This window comes from Talpa europaea, assembly GCF_964194135.1.
Source record: "Talpa europaea genome assembly, chromosome: 6".
Lineage (NCBI taxonomy): Eukaryota > Metazoa > Chordata > Mammalia > Eulipotyphla > Talpidae > Talpa > Talpa europaea.
Genome location: NC_140072.1, coordinates 104,426,494 through 104,442,548, shown reverse-complemented (window position 1 = coordinate 104,442,548; position 16,055 = coordinate 104,426,494).

The window sequence follows — 16,055 nt, the reverse complement described above, 5'->3', positions numbered from 1 at the left end:
CTTCATTCTTATGAATCATTTTCTAAAATTTCTGTTTCTCTCTTTTAAAAATAGTCTTCTGGAGCTGTTGTAAATGGCTTAGTGATAACATTTTTTTGAAATTTTTATTATACAACTCTGAGCTTGCTATTGTAAGTACTATATTTCCCAGGTTTCTTTATAAATAAATAGTCCTCTCATCTTTTCCATTTGAAATGTATTTTGAGGAATCTGTGTCTTTACTACAGGATAAGTAAAAAACTCTCAAAGAACCTATTCCAACAGAAATACCCAAGTTAAAGATGTTGCATTCCAAATTTATGATTAAATGCAAATGCCTCATTAAAAAGCAAATCCTTCATTTAAAGTTGTTCAGTGGAATGGGACTCAAAATATTCAATCTGGTTAAATTTAGCACACTGAAAAATCTTATTCAGAAATACTTTAATGGGCTTAGAAAACTGTTAGATCAATCTGCTGCTTCCCCTAAATTTCTATACTAGTAAATTTGTTTACTCATGCCATTACCGTTAACATAATGTCCTCTCATTAAAATCTTAATCAACTTATATACACTATTTTCTAGAAATATATAGTCCTAGTTTTACCTCATTCAACTTTACAGATAAATCTGTATTGATTATAACCTGATATTGTATCATTTAACTGCTGAAGCCCACATTATGTGTTAAACATCTGAACTTCATAGTATCCTCTTGGCAGTGGTTCTTAAGTTATTTCACATGTGTATATTATAATTAGATTTCAAATGTCTCAATGACTTATCTATGTGTATCTATGAAACATAGAACAAATAGCTATCAAATTTTCATTAACTACATAATGGATTATTGCCAACTGTAGATATATAAAAGTAAGTTTTGGCAAACTAATCCATGTTTAACATAATATATTTTGTTTCCTACCTCCCTGGTCACTCTTCCAGCCCTTCGGTAATAATAACAAAGGAAATACTGAGTAAGTATAAAGGAGACAGACAGACAGCAGCATGTTACTTCTAAAAGGGAGACGCTCTATATACGTATTATCTACTTTGTCAAAAAGGGAGGGCACAAGATTCAATTGCACAAAATGAATTTTAGCTTAGGCAATATCCAAGTCATCATTAGTTTGTGCAATTTTACTATTGTGGAAATGACAGAAACCATAGTCGATTTGTTCAGGAAAAAAAAATAACCAGTAGGAAATTCACACTGCTGAGCTTTTATAATGCTGAGGGGGAAGTGTGCTGTTTGTATAGCATCCCAACTTACATATTATTTTATTCTTTTGAAAATAGGTGTGAAATAAGTAGAGAGAAAGGAATCCCTGGTGAGCTGGCTGGGTGGATTCTGTCATTGCCAACCACTGTAGCTGCCCTGCCTTCTTTCATTTAGTAATTCACTCCTTCCAGAGGACTTACAGCCTCTCGACTTCCTAGGTGCCAGGGTTACTACAATGCAGTTAGCTCTTCCTTTGTGTCTCTTCTGCTTTTGATGAAATGGATAAGTATTAGTTCTTGAAAGTAAGGTAGCTGTCTGTTGTGAAAGAAGCAGGCTTTGTAGGAAGAAGTAGCCAAGATTTGGTGAAAAGGAGTATATATTTTTTTACAACTGCTAAGGAATGTACTGTTGGACGAGATCATGTATTTTAGGCTGTATCTGGCTTATTTTTCTAGGACATTTTAGTGTATAATCCTCATCACGTTTCATACTCAAATGTCTTCAAATCATGTTCACACTTTTTATTGAAAGTGCTATTTCATTTAACTGAGTTATTTATTCTAAAGCCTCACTATGCCTCACATTAACACATTATTCTCTACACAGGTTTCATTCACTACATTTCAGCATAATGACTTTTTTTGGCTGGATCATGTCCTGCTCACTATGACAACTGCGATCCTGGGGCAAGCCTGTTTTTTTTTAAATTTCGCTGAAAAGCTGAAGGTTTTTAGAAGTCAATGGTTAGGACCACTGAAATTAGTATCATTACTCCACTCTACCCACCTTTTTTTTTTTTTTTTGGAGTTTGATATTTTGTAATTTAAAAGTTTAAAAAGATACCTCTTAAGCAAAGTCTACATACATACCAGGATATGTCTTTTTCACTCTCATGGAAATTGAGATTTACTTCCTGGTCATCTGTTTCTAACCCACAACATTTTTACTGTGCCTGATTGTGGCTTCCTGAACATTTCCTTTTTTCTCCGTGGATTTTGAGACTTGCTCCTTCCCCAGTAAACTACTACAGTGAAATCTTTTCTAATTCCCCTCTCCTCCCTTCTACACCTATTACTTTCTCTTATTTAAACTGGGGTAGCCACAGTTACATATGAAAGTCTACAGACAGTGATTTATTTCTAGTAACATGAACCTCCAGTTACAGAACAAATCAGACTATATTCAGCCAAATAAATTTATTATTGCTTTAAAAATTATAGACATTTAAAGAATAAGTAGTTTTATTTATTCATTTATTCATTTATTCATTCATTCATTCATTCATTTATTTATTTATTTATTTATACATACATACATACATACATACATACAAGCACTGGGTACAGTCAGAAGCACGGGAGGGCGAGAGAATTCACCAGAGCTGGGAATAGAACAGGCAGACTGATGAAATACACTGCTCCTGAACCAGCGCTGCAGAGGCTTTGGGCAGCTTTGCAGCCCAGTGCTCAACCACTGCGCCACCAGGGGAGGCCCAAGAATAAGTAGTTTTTAAGACTTAAACTACAGTGTTCTTTTCCTTATTTTGTCAACTGAAATATTAATTTTTATTAATTTTTAAGTATATTGCCTGTAATAAAACAGCTGCCAGATAAAATAGCACTAATATTAGCCATCTCATTTACTGACTAATTTCTGTTAATAGAGAATTATAATACTGGGAAAGAAAGAACATTTTAATGGTGACTAAGGGGTTGTATCCATACAGTATCTTTCAAAGGACATTGGCCCAATATTTCTTGGTGCACTGCTGATATTTTTCTCCCCATTTGCTGATTTGGTACCCTCTATCTTCAGAAAGTGCTATAATATAAATTGCAAACAGATTCTAATTATTTCTCTTGGGGGGGGCAACTAACCAGTAATTTAAAAATATTTGATTGATAGTTTGATGTGTTTAGTAAATAGGCATATATATGATTTCAGTGAAAAATAGCAGGATTCTTTAAAATGTTTTCCTTAAGAGAGTTCTAACACAGCTCCAGACAGATATGTTTTCACTTTAGTTTTAGAGGCAGAAATGACAGTGCTCTATGAATAAAAATCAAAAGTAAATTTCAGAATCAGGAGGCCTACTTACTGCAAGCTCTTGTTCCATGGGACTTGAGATTATACATTGGGCAAACTAATAGCCTGCTGATTTCAGCCTCCGTGAGTGACAGGAGACCCATGGTGACAAAAGATCTAAAAATATATCAGGTTTTGGCCATTAAAAGCCTTATCAGTAAGTAATAAAAATCAACAGAGCTTTAGGATTGCCAATGCAGGATTTAAAAAGGCTCCTAGCAAGGGAATATTACTAACCATCCTGATAATCTGTTGACATACAACACAGGCCGCCTCTGTCACCACTTTCTGGCTGAGAGCTTTAGGTGATGAAAGGCAAAGTGGTTGGGGCTGGGGCTTCGGCTTTAATAGTGACAGTCTGCAGCCACGCTGTGGCAGGCCTGCGGCGAGGGCACATCAGCTCTACACCTGTCTCAAAGCTGAGCCTTGATCAGAGGTCAGCAGGTGACTAGATTTGCATGCTTCTGAAAAAGGGCTGTACGCATTTCTGTATTCTCTCTGGCATCTCAATCACTAATCACTGACTTAAATATTGAGAACTCTAATTAGAGACAAAACATTTTCATTATTACATTGAATAAATTCATTCTTTTATTGTCCCCCAAATGCCTCTTGGTATGGTGAGGAAAAAAGAGTGTATTCAAATATTAACACAGTCTTTGTGGATTCCGTTCCCACTAAAGGGATATAAAAATGTGTGTCCAGGCTATACATGGTAGCACTAGTAATTGTTGGTGAAGTGCTTCCTGTTTGCATTTCCTGTTCTCTTCCCTGAGGTTCTTTGAAGTAACATGAGACATCTGTTAATGGATTAATGAATTACCAAAGTTGGAAACTGACTTCTAGTTAGTCTGTTCAAAGGGGCAGGTAAAAGTCAGAGATGGTCTTTTTTTTTTACTCGTTCTGCCAAGGGAGACACATTCCTATCATCTTTATGGGGAGATAAGAATCAATCTGTGTAGCTAAAAAAGAATAGGAAAAAGAATCTGCCATCTCTCTGGTGCTTAGAATAAGACACTTAGCTGGAAGACTGGAAGGAAGGGAGAAAAGTGGGGACAATGGAAAAAACAGATGTGAAGAGAGTTAAATGGTGCTGATGATACTGGGAATATAAAATAGAAACTAAAACGAGCAAAAACCCAGCAATATACCTACTGCCAAACTCAAGTAATCAGCATGTATCATCAACCATAGATACTAATGGATGAACCAAATGGTGAAAGTTTTTAAGAAACCTCTCTAATTTTTAGTCGCCAGATTTTTCTGAAGATAGCTCTATGACTAACAGTAAGAAGTCTTTACCACACAAGTAGATGTTACTATATTTTTTCATTTTAGTTTAAGATATTTACAATGGCCCCACTAATAATTTTATCAAGAATTTGATCTGGTGTGCAGTAGTAACTAAGTGGAGAAAAGTCAATGAAATAAAAATAAGAAGTAAAACACAAAAAGTAAACACCCCACACCCTGACACACACACTCTCACTCATACACAAACAGTGGACAAATACAGATGAGGATTTCCTGATGACTTTTATTTAATTGTTACCAAAGAAATGCTATTCTTTCTCTACTCCCAAGTTAGTGTCGCTCTCCTCCTACTGCTACCCACCCCATTCCTGAAACTCACATTTTTTTTTTTTTCAAAATGGGAAGATTAAGACAATCTTAAAGTGAAAGAGCAGTTATTTTTATAAGGGCAAATTTCAGCCAGGGTAGGGTGCACAGGAAGAAGGTGTGTGTGGTGGGAAACCCTGCATTACGTTTGTGGTAGCGACATCATGGAGATGAGCTTGTAGGTTAGCAGAGCTACTCCACTCCTCTGTACCATCTCTAGCCTTTCCAGATCTGCCTTTAGATTTGAAATTCACTCACCCCAATTCATTAGTTTCAAAATGCCTTGACATGTTCTCACCTAGCTTTTAGTTCAGTAGTGATTGCCTCTTTTTATGTAACAGGAATTATTTGGTATTCAGTACTTCCAAAATTCAACTACAGCAATTCATTGACAAGCATTTTTCTTGTCTTTTAGCCCTTATGATGTATATCTTTTGCCACAGTGGTTATTGGCCTGTCTCCTTCTGTGTTCTAGAGCAGGAAAAATTGAAAAGTGGAAAAATTATTTTCTGCATCAGCTCAGTTTGCTGGGAGTCTAACAGAGACAGGTGCTACTGGACAGTGATCGTGCAGTATTGTCTGAAATTGCTAGACCTTATGGTAAAATCTTAATTGCCCTTGCTGGCGTTTGCTTTTTTGCTCTCCATACAGCCCAGTTACTAGTATAGAGAAAAACCCACTTCCTGGTCACATTGTTCTGAAACCATGCTACGTCAGGATATGTGGTTGGGATAGGAAACCTTCAGATGTTTACTAGCTCAAGTACCCTGTTTTTCTTCAGCTGGTCAGTAAAAATGTGTGCATTATTCAAAGGGAAAGTAGGGAAAGTGTGACTGGAACATATTTAAAATAGAAGTCCACTTCATTGAGTATGTAGAATCACATTTGAAAACTCTCTTTTCTATTGGTATTAAAATCAAGGTTGAGTACATCCTTCAGAATTTTTTGCTTTATGTTAAGAATGTAACATAACCAAATTCCTAAGATGAAAGCTGTTTTCTTAAAAAAGAAAGGGAGTAAAAAAGCAGACCTCAGCATTTACTATATCTGGAAAATAACATATACAGTAAATTCAACTCTGTTAAATGTCTGTGAATGTAAAAATAACTTCCCCTCAGAGTATTAGATAAAAATGCAAAAAAAAAAAACACTTCAGTTTGACTCTGAATAGTAAATGTATCCAACAATCTATAAAGACTTTGTATTCATCAAATACCCTTCAGAACAGAGACATGAATGGCAAATATTCCTATGATCTTTCAGTGGTGCATAGGAGTTTTGTGGATCATTCTCTCAAGCTGTGACATACCACCAAGGTCAATGATTCAATAGAAAACATTCATAAGCAGTCAATTATGGAGTATTTGACTCTAAGCCTGTGTCTATAAAAAAAAAAGCAAACACATGTTTGGAAAGTAATAAACTAATGCATGCCAGAGCAGGCATTTGATTCTTAATGAGAATTTCATATCAGCTCAGCAAAATTTCCATCTACCATTATTTTTTAAAATCTATTTTAGCATATTTCTAGGAGAAACTAAGTCACACTGCTATTTCAAAAACTGATAATACTGCCTCTTTCTATGTGAATTCCATAAGGTTGGTGAATAATGAATGGCAGTACCAAATGAGACAAAAGACCAGGTTAAGGTGGGATGAGGGTGATTTTTCATATTATTAATTTCATAAATAATTTTGGCTTTCAAAAATATTTAAATTTAATGCAGATGTGCAGTAGAAAGAATATAATTGGGAGGGGATAGAGTGGTAATTGTTGCAGTGTATGTGAAAGGATTTGTTTTCAATAAACAAGGCAGTAGGACCCCACCTCCCATTTATTTTGTGCACAAGATATTTAAAAATATATGAAGAAATGAAATCTCTTTGTATAAAAATTGCTTCAGATAAGTCTGAAAGATAAAGAGAACTGTTACTCCTTTCAGGCTAGTAAGTGCTCTTTTTAATGCATTAATAGACAAAAAATTCTGTAACATCTATATTCTGCCTTTTGTTCCCTTTCTTTGACGTCTTGAAAGAGATGATCAGATGTTTTGAGTGCACAGAAAACACATGAGAAAATGATTGGACACGGTTTCCTGAGAACCCAGATGGATCCCAACATTCGAAAGCCAGCCTTGATTTCTCTACTTTGAATGCTAAAAATGAGGAAGGTTTGCACCACAACAAGAATTATCCAGAAATAGAGATAAAGCTTATCAACTTTCTTAAGGAATGACTGCTTTTCTCACATAAGCCTAAATCTGATTGCTAGTGTAAGGCTGGGTTTGAGGCATCAGTAGGGGTGTTGGGGACTTATCCTGAGGTTTGAGGTATAAATGGTGTATAGAGGTGATGGTGAATGTTGTTTTCATCTCACTCAATTCTCTTGGCAGAGAATGGCTTTACCATCATAAATGAATCTCAGCTGGAAGAAAAACTTAATGGCAATCCCCCCTTTTCAGAAGATTGCATTATGTCACATCATCATATAGCTATTTGAGGCTACTTCCCACATTGGTGCTAGTGAGGAAATGTGTGTGTGGATGGAATAAATAAATCTTTTGATTTTTATGTCCTTTTCCCCATTCTCAAATTTTCCAACGTTTCATCTTTAAGGATATCAACATATTTTGAGCAGCTTGGACTATGACAGCAATCCAAGTTAGAAAGTCAGAAATTAACATCTTGTCTGGTCTCAGAAACTGGATTTCAGAATCTAAATGTTTAGTCTAGTCTCCTCTTTCTTTTTGTCACACTAACAAAAGATTGAGATTAGAAATGATTTGTTCAAAGTCATACTAACTCAGTTCCTGAGTAAACATTGAATCTCCTTTTTTCCCATTTTTTATTCTACTTTACCAAATAAAGAACTCAAGCAATCACATAACTTTAATGGAATGTAAAATTAAAAGACTGTTGCCAACTGAAATAGAGTTCTTAGGATAATGGAAAAGATTACTGTTCAAAGCTTAATATTGTGGCCCTCTAAATGATGTGCTTACCTTTTCTATGTGACTATTCCACATATCAAAAACAAATTACTTACTTTGATTATTTATCCTACAGTTTACTTCTTTAGGGTGGATTATTTTTAGTTAACTGGCATAATCAGTTTTTTTTTTCAGATTTTATAGCTGAGTCTTTACAACATACAATTCATCTTTTTCAATGACTTAGTTACTATGATCAAAGAAATATTTGTTGGTTGGTGCAATGAAAATGTAATCATGGAAGATATCTAGATTGCACACTTTAAAAAATACTGTATACTTGTAACATATGATGTTGCAGAAATTCAACTAGATTCATAACCCCAAGAGCAGCAGAGTAAGTCATTTCTTAACCTTCACTAGTCATTGAGTTTTGCAATGACCTCCAAAGCAAGTTTGTTTCTCTAAGGTAGTCAGTCCGCAGACGGATGTATGGATATTTTGTGTTAGAGATTTCCAAATTTTCTGCTATAATGTCCTTCTTATGAGAAGAGAACTAAACTGAGCTACTTTGTCATGCAAACATACAACCATGAATTGACATCCTGATGTTTCGTATTTCATATTTTTTAAGTTTGAAATGAATTTGTGTTGCATGTTGTTATGAATGCACTTAACATGGTAAATATGTATGAAAATATCCATATGCAATTTTTCTTTTATAAATGTAAATAGCCTTTTACTTTTCAATTTTCCTGCCTTATAATACAAAGTGATTGTGGGCCTCCTTAAAATCAGCTGGGCTCTTTCTTCTTTTACATTTTTTTCCTTCAAAGCAATTGCTGCTTGAACTATTAAAATTTATTTTGTGAATAAATCTTTATTTTTCCTTGGTCTTCCATGCAAACTACTAAATAACCATTAAGACAAAAATGACATAAATGCAGAATTTTCAAGCATCAATTATCTACCAAATCTGACTACTTATCTATTTATCATCTTTCTTGATTTATTGAAAAATATGTAGAAATATTTTGTAGCTAAATATTTACTCTAAAGCTGCATATTTGTGTGTGTATACCTTAGGTTCTTGTTAATAACTGCGTTTTACATATTCTTTGAAAAATGTTTGATGCGATGCAGTCACATTTTTTAGCCAAGACCACCATCATTATGGGCCACTGTAATATAAAACATTGACAACTTTTGAACCATGAAAGACTGGGGAACTCTTTGATGATTGCCTTAGGTTTAGAGAGATCATTTACACTCTTGCTGTGCTGAATTCTTTCCTTGAAATTCTTTTCCCACCAACTCAAATATGTGCTTAAACTGTAGTATTAGGGAAATGTATGTGAAGACAACCTCTGTCGGATTTCTCGACACCATTATCTATCATAACAGGAAATACTTAATAGCACTTACTACATACCAGATACTAAATTTTTTACCTAAAGACTCTCATTTAATTCTGACAACCTCTCTAGGAGGTAAGTAGCACTATTTTTCTCATTTTACTGATGAAGAAATAAGGCACGGAGGGATTAAATAACTACCCCATGACTCTACAGATTGTATGTTTGTATATCTGGATAAAAGTTGAGGCAAATCACTTCAGACTTTTGCTCTCAACCAGTTTGTCAATAGTTGTTCTTGTTGCAGTTTCCCTAGGTAATTATATAGATCTTATTTTCTCCATATGTAGATGAGGACATTGGATTTCTGGATTATATAATGATGTCCTAATCATCATTCATTTAATCAAGGGAAGAACTGAGATCTCCGATGTGTTGTCCACAGCAGAGGGTCATTTAAGTTTGTTCTAATGCCACAGCACATTTGCCAATGATGGTGTGTTTAATTCATCTTGTTCCTTTGATATAGGAGTCAGAATAAATACTGTACCCTCTCTAAATTATATGCTTTGTAGAAATTAAAAAAATTCATTTTAGAGGATATAAGAGCTGTACTATCTGTGAATCAAAATAGGACTTCATTGAGGCGGGGGTTGGGACAATAAGTGGTGTTATTGGATGAGTATTAAAAAAGAAACTGTCCTGGGCCACCCCAGTGGCGCAGCAGTTGAGTGCTGGGTTGCAAAGCTGCCCACAGCCTCTGCAGTGCGGGTTCGATCCCGGCCACTGGGCGAGGGTCTCACATGGTGCACAGACCTCTCCTGTAGCCTGCTGCTCCCCTCAGCAGTGTATTTCATCACTCTACCTGTTCTACTCTCCACTCTGGCTCTGGTAAATTCTCTCACCCTCCTGCACCTCTGACTGTACCCAGTGCTTGTATAAATAAATCTTTAAAAAAAAAAAAAAAGAAAGAAACTGTCCTTTAATAATCCTGGAATTCTTCCACAATTTAGTACATTTTTTACTTTCTTAATCTTTACTGAAAGATGAATAAAGGGGTAACCTCCTGTCTCCTAACATTCTTTCAGCTTATTTATATATTTCAGGGTGAACATTGTATTTTAACTTCATCACTACACTGCTAAATCATGACTCTTGTGTTAGTTTGAAAGGTTTTTATTTTCTTTTTGCCTTAATTATACTTAACTAGTTTTGACAATATGTAGTTACAGAATTGAGAGATAACACTGAGCTAGCCCTAACTGTATTCAATTCTAAGCTCACCACCAATTTTTTTTTAATTCTGATAGAAACCTCATAAATTACACTAAGAATAACTCAAAGTATATATATATATATATTTATATATATATAATTGTGTGTATGTATATACCTATAATATAATTGTGTGTATGCATATACCTAAATATATATATATATATATATATATACACACACATATTGATATATATATATCAATAGCTTCATGGAAAAATCACAATAAATAAAGCATTTATTTTTCACATAAAAAACATTAGGTCTCTTACCCTATAAAGTTTTCATCAACTCCATGCTTTGTTACTTATGTAGACAGCCAAGGAAACATGGAATGATAATTGAGCACAAGTAGCAATGAATGTTTCACAATAGGTGTTTTATCCTTCCTGTACAAAAGTAGGGAGGAAAAATGATAATCAACCAAGTGAATTTTTCTTATTGTTACAACCTTTGGAGTTAGCTCTCTCTTAATAAATACAGACTTACATTGTCCTAGGTCTTAGAAACCATAATTGGAAATTCCATATTCTTGTCAAAATAAATAAAGGGCATTTTGCTAAGTGAAAAAATTCAGACTGAGAAATACAAATATTATATGATCTCATGTATATGCAATGTTTATAATCAAAAATTCAAAAATGAACTCATAGTTACAGAGAATAGAGGTGGCTGTCAGAGATGGGGGTAAGGATGAATGCAAGTGTTCAGAAGGTACAAGGTTTCAATTACAGGATAAATAGAAGTAAAGAGTAGAATGGTGGTAGCCATGCGGGATGAAATAAGAAGGTATTGGTCAAAGTGTTCAAAGTTTCAGTTAAGATGAATGATCTGGAGATCGAATGTATAGACTAAAGACTAAGATTTTTTAAAATACTAAGATTTACTAAGAATTTTTAAAATATTTTTTATTATGGTAACAGTGGTTTACAACACTGTTTATTCAGATCCTAGCTATGCAGATGTATGTTACTATACTCACCCACCGGCAAGGTTCCCACATCGCTCTACCACAGTCCCTTGGACCCCCTCCCACCTTTGTTCTCAGCCTTTCTCCTCCTGCACTGGCAGATTTAATTTTTCAGTCAGATTTCTAGAGTTTCTTTTTGTTTTTAAAATCATAGTGAATTTTAATTTTGTCTTTTCTACTTTTTGCCAGACTAAAAGATGACAAAGCTAACTTATGACTTCCTTACAGATATTATAATTTGTGCAGGTGTGGTGATTTCATTTTTATGAATATAGATAAACCAAAGAAGCTCTGTAAAGAATTAAAAAAATATTTTAGAGGACTCCATTAGGATGCTTATGTTTATTAACCAGCAATCAAAAATGCTATTATGCAGAAGGGCCAGAGAAAGCAGCTTTAATTCATAAAATCTAGTGCATTAAAGTAAATGATGCCTTTTCTGATGGATATTTTTTCCATGCAGAAATTTCTGATTATTCGAGATTAAGTTTTACTCCTTTTAAAATTCATATTTCTAAAGAGAGATATTTCAGGTTCTTTCTCCATGGGAGAGAGACTGGACAAATTAAAAAACATTTAAGTGAAAGATGGATTTCATTGTTCTAAAACTGCCAGAAAATTTCCACAGAACAAAAGTCTCCACCTGCAATAGCATCCATCCATATCGCTAAAGTACATGTAATCAATGCAAAGGTGTTAGTGTGCTACTGAGGGGCACCTCAAGACCCCCAAAATTGTACCCTATAAAGGGGCCATCTGTGCACACAAAGACAAAACAGATTTTTGGTGTGAAATAAATGTAATTGAATTAGCGTGCATACAGAGGGAGAAAAAAGGATATTTGTGTCCAATAAAATACCCCTTGTGGGTAAATGTCCAGTCAAACAGGGTTGGCCTAAAGTGGGACCACTGAGGCCTGAAAGCTTGCCACAAGTATAAGTCCCCTTCTGGCAGGGAACCATTGGAGAGGGGCTCTGAAGCAGGTCCCAGAAAGCTGGGAAGAAAGGAGATACCTTATCAAGATAATGGCTATCATCATCAGCCTCCCCATATGTCTCTTGCCCATGTGTCTCTTTTAAGTGTCTCTCTCCTCCAAATGTCTCCTTTCATGTCTCTTTGCCAGCAAGACCAGGGTGCAAGTTGGAGTACAGGAACAAGAACTCTTCTTGCTGCTGCTTCTTTCATTTCTTTGGTCTACCTGCCTTCCATGTTATATATCTTCACCGGGCTGCTCAGCTCTGCCCATCATTGAGTGAGGTAGAGAACTTGGTACCTCCCTCTTTCATGGAGATACCTCTGTAACTATGGAGAAGAGAACACAATACACTTAGAAATGAGGGAATGGTATTAAGGCTTTCAAACTGAAAGGTTAGTGCTATTCTTTGTTGAGCCTCTTCTGCGCTATTGTATAAAAATCTTTTTAAAAATTATTACATTAACATAGCAACTATATGTATAGCTATTTGGAGGTAAACTAAAAAGACTGGATGAACCATGGTACAGTCTCATTTTAGTTTTCTCAAGAAGGAAACCATACAAATATGACATTAATTCAACTCAAAATGTGGTTCCCATTTTCACTTCATTTATAATAGCATTTATATAAATTCAGACTCTATTTCTCAACACTAGTCTTAAAATTGATTACATGTATTTGAGTATAAGCTCAAAAATACATTCTCCAGATACTTAGGTTTATAAAAAGTAAATTGTGATCTGTTCTCATGATTGGTAAAAAAATTTTTTTTGAGTACTTTTTGCTTTGGTAATGGAATATTTGTGGCTGATTCCAAATTCGCATGTTGACCACAGACCATTCACAATCTCACTCATACATAGTGGCACTTACAGCAGTGATAGTTGGGTGCAGGTGGTTGAGCACAGCGCTGTGAAGCTGTCCGCAGCCTCTGTTGTGCCAGTTTGATCCCTGCCAGCTGCGGATCAACCCACATGGTGCGGCAGACCTTTCGTGTCTCACCCCTTGCTCCGCTCAGCAGTGTATTTTGGTCATTCCGCCTGCCTGTTCTGTTCCCCCCTCTGTCTCTGGTGAATCCTCTCACCCTCCCTTACATCTGGCCTGTACCCTGGCTCTTGTATAAATAAAATAATTCTTAAAAAAATTGATTAAAATAGCTCTTTAAAAAAAAAAGTGATAGTTACTAACAGTGAAATGGTAACTTGACTTGTGCTTTGTCTCTGGGCTTCCTGAGTACAGGAATGACTTAATATTATTGAAAAAAACATCAAAGTTGTTCAATAATATTTAAGAGATGTGCTTATGGCTTAATTGGACAAAATGGTAGCTGTTCCCACACAGCGATTGCAGTCAAGAATGAAAAAAAAATGGGGTGAAGCTGGACCACCCCTCCCCCGCTTCTTTTGCCATGGACTACAGAGAGCTTAGGTAAAGAAAACAGATTTTGCTTCATAAACCATAACTCATGTCCTTTTGAAGTAAAACAGGAGAACTTTCTTGGGAGAATCTGGGGTAGGGAGAAGTTCTGGAAATACTTAAAATTTTATCCTGAAACAAAAGGATGTTGAGGGTTTTATCCCTGTCTCTCTCTCTTTCTCTCTATAATATAAATATAGAGATATATAGCTATATCTATATATCTTGGGTTCTTTTCCTTTTTATATACACCCTCAATTCTGTCTTTTGTTCATTTTTCATTCCCTTTTTTGATATGTAAAGTCACAGTTCAGGTGCAGCAGAGCCTAAATCATCTAAAGCAAATCAGGCCAGAAATGGGCTGATAATGAAGGCCAAAAAAAAGTCTGCTTGCTTTTTATCAGTGAATCATCAGTGTGACAATAGAGTCTAGAGATTCTATTTGCATTACAGAAGCTCTGAGGAAGTAATCTACTTTTTCTCTCAAAACTTTTCACCACAGTAATATAGAAGCTTGATTATTAATTGAGATTGGTTTAAACCGAAGCTCAGCCTCATGATTTTTTCCCCCACGTTTATGTCTTTTGATTTGTTTTCTTCAAAGAACTTTTACAATAGTTATTCTATTTACATTTTCTGTTTCTATAGCTTACAAATTGGAATTTTGTTTAATTTGATCACTCAACAAATAATTATGCAATGTCTTTAATGTGTCAGATACCATATTGGGTGCTAGGCATAGAGCAGCTATGAAAATAAATGTGTTTAGAGAGCAGAGAGCATACTTTTTTATGTTTATTCTGATTATGCTATGCATAATTATGCAAAAACTTATCTGTAACAAGTGTCCATATCTGGCCAAGTGGTTTCTAATTTATTAATGGGTTATGTGAAAATGATCAACTCATGTTATGGAAATACACACTTATGACTTCCTTAAAAAAGTATTATTTAAAAAGTAATTTGTTTAGAATTTTGATATTTAGCAAATTAAAAAAATTTACAAATTTGAAATTTTAAAGAGTAATTATAATTATATGCTCAGGATGTATAGTAAAATATTGTCTTTCTATTTCTGAGGTTCAGCTCTGGTCTATAATAGTTTACAGAGGGGACAGAGGAGCAAGACTGACAGTCTGAGAGACATATATATTGAATTGTGCTTAACTGATAACTGTCTTTGTGCTAATTTAATGGTAGAATAGAGAGCAATGAAATGAGGAAGTTAGAAAATGGGTACATTGACTTTGTGAAGAAAAGATGGCAGTGGTAAAAAGGTTTTAAATTTCATATTATCTGGATCACATTATAGTCTCTGACCCTTTTCCTTATACTTCTGATGAGCTGTTATTTGTACATGTACTGTGATGTGCCAAACATTTGGGGATTGAATGAGGAGGAGAAGAGTTCCTTCAGGATTCTCTGACGTTAAATTGACATTACTGTGTGCTTTGAAGATGTAGCTCCAAGGTAGGATATTGGAGCAGTAAATGGTAGAACGGCTGGAAGTTACCCAGGGATTTCTTCTCACAGGAGCCAGGGACCTTGTGAGGATCATCTCTAGCTTTTAAAATCTTGTGGATGTGAGGAAGGAATCTCCCAGTGAAACAGACCTGAGGGGAAGTAGCATGCTTCTTACAGTACATGTGCACGCACACTTGCACATAAATTCAATGTGCCCATATTGAAATCCATTATATTTCTTCCATATATAATGCTCCTCCTACTGTCTTTGAGTTTGTCCTTCATCACCCAGTCCTTCACTCAGACTAAAATAGTGATTCTAGTCTATACTAACTAGAATAGCTGAGTTACACAGCTTCTAATCTCACTCTGTCTTAGTCATCTTGGAATGCTACAAGGAAACACCAAGGACTGTTTACTTAAACAGCAGATGTTATTTTAAAAATTGGAGACTAAGAAGTCCAAGACAAGGTGCAAGTGGATTCATTTTAGAGATCTCTCCATGATGGAATGAGGAAGTTCTAGATTGTCTTCCTCTTTTATAATACCATCACAGAGATGCCAACCTCATGACCTCATCATTACACCCAAGGCTACATTGCCATAAACCATCACATTGGAGGCAGAGGCTTAATACATGCATTTTTAAGGTATACCAACATTTAGTCTATAATGCCCTCTCCACAAATCTGTCAAAAACAGAACACTGTCTTCTACCTTTCGCTCCTACTGCTGCTTGAATTGATTTGGTAATTTCTATCT